At 54.9% G+C, this 4,790-nt stretch overlaps 1 long non-coding RNA gene across 1 annotated transcript; it reads left to right on the top strand.

Annotated features, from left to right (window-relative positions):
- Nucleotides 1-329: 329 nt before the first annotated feature.
- LOC311442390 lies at nt 330-4,790 on the top strand. Its single transcript, XR_014696606.1, has 3 exons — nt 330-484; nt 774-1,136; nt 1,969-4,790. It is a non-coding gene; the product is annotated as an uncharacterized lncRNA (long non-coding RNA).

Consider the following 4,790-nt stretch of genomic DNA (forward strand, 5'->3'; position numbering starts at 1 on the left):
TTTCCGGACCCGGGGCTCCGCGGGTGCACCCAGTGTCGGGGTTACATCGGGTGGGATGTGCTGCTCTGATGGCCATAGTGGAGGAGGATGAGCAAGGCAGAGGTTTTTTGTCTGTCTTGAATGGTCATTGTGAAGATTAACAAGTAGATTGTGGTGCTTGCAGCACACCAGGTAAATCCTGCATCGTGTCAGCCTGCGGGGGCTCACCCAGCACCTCCAAAGTCGGTGGGACTTGAAGGGAGTCTGCTGGTGAGGTTTTAGCACCCTCTGGAAGGAGGAGCTGGCCCAGCTGGGGCTGATTTAAAGCTGGCCTGCTCTGTGGCCATAAGGCTGCTGGTGTGAAGCTGATCCTTGCCTGGGAAGGGGGAAGAGAGAGGTAGCAGCAGCTATGGGATGCTCCCTGCATCCCCAAAGGCAGCTGGAGCCCCAGTGGGCCCCCATAAAGGTGCAGCAGCTTCCTTGGTGTGCCCAGGCTGTGCTTCAGGTGGGTGGCATTGGATGATAACGAACAATTAAATAGACCACCCCATCCATGCTCTGGCCATGGGATTTGCCAGCTTATTTCCCTGATCATGGGTGAGGAAAAAACACCCCCCTGGTGATGCTGTAGGGAGAGTGTGGGGCTGTAGCTCTGTGGCTGGGATCCGGGTGCTGCTGGATGGACACAGGCGTGCTGGGGGGCTGCAGAGCCGTGGGGTGGTCGATACACATTTTGCCAGCAGTGGAGTCCTGGAAAAAGTGCCAGCTGAAGATTTTTGGGGCTGTTATCACAGGATATTTAAGAAGGCTGATCCTCAACATGGGAAGCACCCAAACCCCAGCTACCGAGCGCTGCCACCACCCAGTGCTGGGCTCAGGGGCTTCGATGCAGTGAGTATGAGAGCAACCGGTGCTGCAGGGACAGGGAATGAGTGGAGGAGAGCTTCACACACCAGAGCTGACCCCATCCACCCGCACGTGTGCCGATGTGGGGCTGCTGCTGGTGCTGGGCAGTGCCAGCTGGGGCTGCTGCCGCCAGCCCTGCTGCTGCTGTTGGCTCCGAAAGCAGCAGAATTGGCCTTCAGCCAGCTGCTGCGAAGTCGCACGAAGCCCCTCTGATGGATTACACCTCTCACAACTCCTAGCGCGAGGAGCAGGTACAATTAGCAGGCTGTGCGCGGGATCTTCTCTGCAATTTTTTCCTTGACATCATCAGCAATTACCCGCAATAAACACGCTGCTGCCGGCCGCGGGCTTGTCAATCACCTGGCAGCGTCATAAATCCTCTGCCACGAGCCTCGCTGCCAGGCGGGGAGAGGAGAGCTGTCAGAAGGGTGCCTGACACCCGTGGGGCTTGGTGTGTGCCCCCTCTGGGCTTTGGGGATGGGGCTGGGGGCTGGAAATGACTGCAGGGCTGCTCCACGTGCCCCAACCCTGGTGCTGCTCCCCAGAAGAGCCATCCCCAATTACCTTGTGCGAGCCTGGCAGTTCCCCCCACTGGAGAGATACAGGGTTATTAAGCAAATATGATTAATGAATTAAAGAACCTCTGGCATGCTGCAATGAGGCTCGCCGGGCGCCGGGAGGATTCGGCGGCTTGCACTTCGGGAACTGTGTCAGGTTTCTGCAGTAATACGATTAACGTGCTGTGCGATGGGCTAACCCCTGCCCGCAGCATCCCTCCGGGCTGCTCCCCGGGGGACACAGGGATGAAGCTGTCCCTTTGTGGTGGATGAGCTCCAGAGCACAGTGAGATGTAATGCTGAGCTGGGAGCCAGGGTAAGGGGCTGATGCTGTGGGCAGAGGGTCAGTAAAAGGGATGTAATGCGGGTGTGTGCTGAGCCTGGGCTGCCCAGGCTCGCTGGCAGGAGGGATGGGGAGGTTTTGGAGTGCCCTGCTCCCTGCCCATGGGTCAGATTGGGAGCAGCTGTGGGCAGACGGATGGAGGGGGGCAGTTTTTCACTGTGGTCCCTCTTGGTTTGGTTTTAGTCTCTTAATTACCGAGCGATCGCAAGGAATCGGCGTGCACAGGGGGACTGCCTACGGAGGGATTAATCTCCGGCAGACCTCTTTACAATCCTGTTGCCACACCAATTCCCCACACTTACAGAACCCGACCACGGTGTGAAAATTGATATTTATGCTGAGGAGCGTCAAGGCATCGCCCGTGCACCGTTCCCTGACTTCTCTCCTCTGGGGTTTGAACTCTGCCTCTGCAGCGAGGAGTGCTGCTGCGTCTCCGAGCCCTAAAAATGAAATAAGTGCCCAGCTGAGCCAAATGCGATGAACACAACTCCCCGAGATCCTGTGGATATCAGCCTCCAGCTTAAAGCGAAGGAGCCTGAGTGCTGGCAGTCCTGGTCCTGCAAACTTGTGGAGCCGAATGGAAGCAGCGGCAGAACGGGCAGGTTTTGTGATAGGGATTAGAAGCCTGCTGCTGGGCATGGCTTAAATTCATTCCTGCCTGCCTGTGGCCTCCCTCCGTCCTGCTGGCTAAGTGGGGTCAGCCGCAGCGTGCTGCTGACGGATTTCCAGGACAGGCAAAAATACCGGGGGGCACTGCTCAGGTGCAGGCACTTCTCGTCCTGCAGAGAAGGAAGCCAAGGCGCTCCCAGGGAGCAGGAGCGAGGGATGCTGACAATCTCAGCGGCTCTGTTCTGGCCGGTAATGGATCTGTTAACGTCTTCCCTGCAACGAGGAGAGACAGGTTTATTTCTGTGCCTCTCAGGAGACAGGCTGGAGCTATTATGAGAGTTATTAAGCTATTATACGCAGGTATTAAGGCTGAAAGAAGTCAGGTGTTATGAGGGCGTATGGAAGAGAAACCTCAGAGGTGCACAGGAGGCAGGCAGAAGAGGGGAAATGATGGTGAGACACCCGTGTGTGCGACCAACCAACGCTGGAGAAGGTAAACCAGAAGTCACCTTCAAGCTCCTGACAAGGTGTTCAAACTTTCCTTCTGCCCTACGGCAGAACCGTACCGATTCCTGCAGGGAGGTGAGCAAGAGAGCTTGGGCTGAGGATGTTTTGCTCACCACATCTTGGCTCTTGTTTTGGACTTCTGCAAAAGTTGTGTCGTAGCTAACAAAGCTCGTGTTTTTGGTGTTGGTGGGAGCAAGCGTGCAGTGTCTGCATCCAAATTAAAATGTCCAGCTGGAGGAAGGAAGCTGAGCAAGGAGGAAGGATGCTAGGTAGAGCTGGTACATGGAGAGGATGCCTCAAAACCCAGTGTGGGCAGCATCTTGGATCCACTCGGCGTGTAAAAGCTCTGAGAGCAGCGGGATACAGCAGCTGGATCTCTTTACGGACATCTGAACATCCACCACAGGGAGCAGAGCCAGCGCCGTGACACACGAGCGCAAAACGCTCGTCGGAGAGGACAAATGGAATGCGAAAAACCAACAGAAACTCCCAAAGTGGGTCAAATTCCTTGATACTTCTAACAATAGATGCAGGACGGGAAGGGCAGGGTCCAGCTGGTTGCACGCCTTCCTGCGCCTCCCCACGCCTGGGCTCGGTCGGGGCAAAATTTGGGGGGGCAGCAGAAGGCTCGGTGGGCAGAGGCTCCGGGTGCCTCCCCTGCCCTGCCTGCCGTGCCTTCAGCTTCACACCTGAGCGAGAAGAGCTGGGTTATCAAACGTGCAGACCTGCCTCACGCCACCCCTTGGGTATTTAGGGCCGTGGGGTCTCTGGGGCAGGATGCTCTGATGCTGCTTTTATGCCGTGCGTGCTGCAACAGGGCTCCGTAATGGGCTTGTGGTTCCCACCAGCACTGCAAGCACGGGGCGAGGGATGGAGAAAAACCCAGCAGCATCGGGGCAGCATTAGCTCACGTGTTGTGCCTCTCACTGAACATACGTGGGCTGGGTAGCCAAAAAGGACTGTGGGGAGAAACCCAAAAAATCCAGCCCCAGGAGCCTGGGGACAGGCACAGTCCTTGTCAGCGTGGCCAGAGCATGGGGCCATGAACTTGCAGTGAAACTTTCTTTTTTTTTTTTTTTTTTTTTTTTTCCCCCCTCTATTTTCAAAAAGCAGCCCCCCTCTTCCCCGCTTTAATCACTTTTAAACAATCCTGGAGGAGCAAGGTGAGGGTAAATAACTGTGGGAAGCAGGGGAATTCTTGAACTGTTAAAGGAATCAATATAAATCTCAAAGTAACCTTGCCCTGATACCTTCCTTATCACCTCTGAGGCTCTACCTGCCTTTGTCTAACAACAATTTCAGTTAATTAGATAATTAATCTAATTATCTAATTAGGTGGAATAGCTAATGGCAATTCCACCTAATTAGGCCAGTCACGGTATCTCGGCAGCAGCGGTTCTCTCTTCCTGGCCAATTCTCCACCTTCTGCCATGACTGAGGCCAGGCAGTGATGCAGCTCATCGCTCTGCCTTTGCTTTAACCAAAACCACCTGGAAACCTTTTTACCTTTTCTCTCAAAGTTCCCGTTTGCACCCAGGCTTCCCTTCCACCTGGCAAGGTGGCCACTTGGAGAGCAGACAGGGAAGCTCTCGGCATAAGATTAATTTTTAGCGAGGAGCGCAGCAACCCCTTCCTTTTGTAATTCCTCCTCCTGGTGTAAGATTAATTTTGCTTCTGAGCACAGCAACCTGTTAGGTTTGAATTGATTCTGGGGAAGCGTATTTCTCCTGGGCTGGGGGAACGTTGTAAACAGTGTTTTTTTTCCCTTTTTTTGGGCAAGTTTGGCGAACTCATGGCTTTGGTGCCAAGCGTGGCCCCTTCTCCTGGAGAGATACATGATGCTCTCCTGCTGCAGCTTTCCTAGGAGCTGCAGGGCACGAGCTGCTGTC

The sequence above is a fragment of the Aythya ferina genome (genome assembly GCF_964211825.1).
Source record: "Aythya ferina genome assembly, chromosome: 10".
NCBI lineage: Eukaryota > Metazoa > Chordata > Aves > Anseriformes > Anatidae > Aythya > Aythya ferina.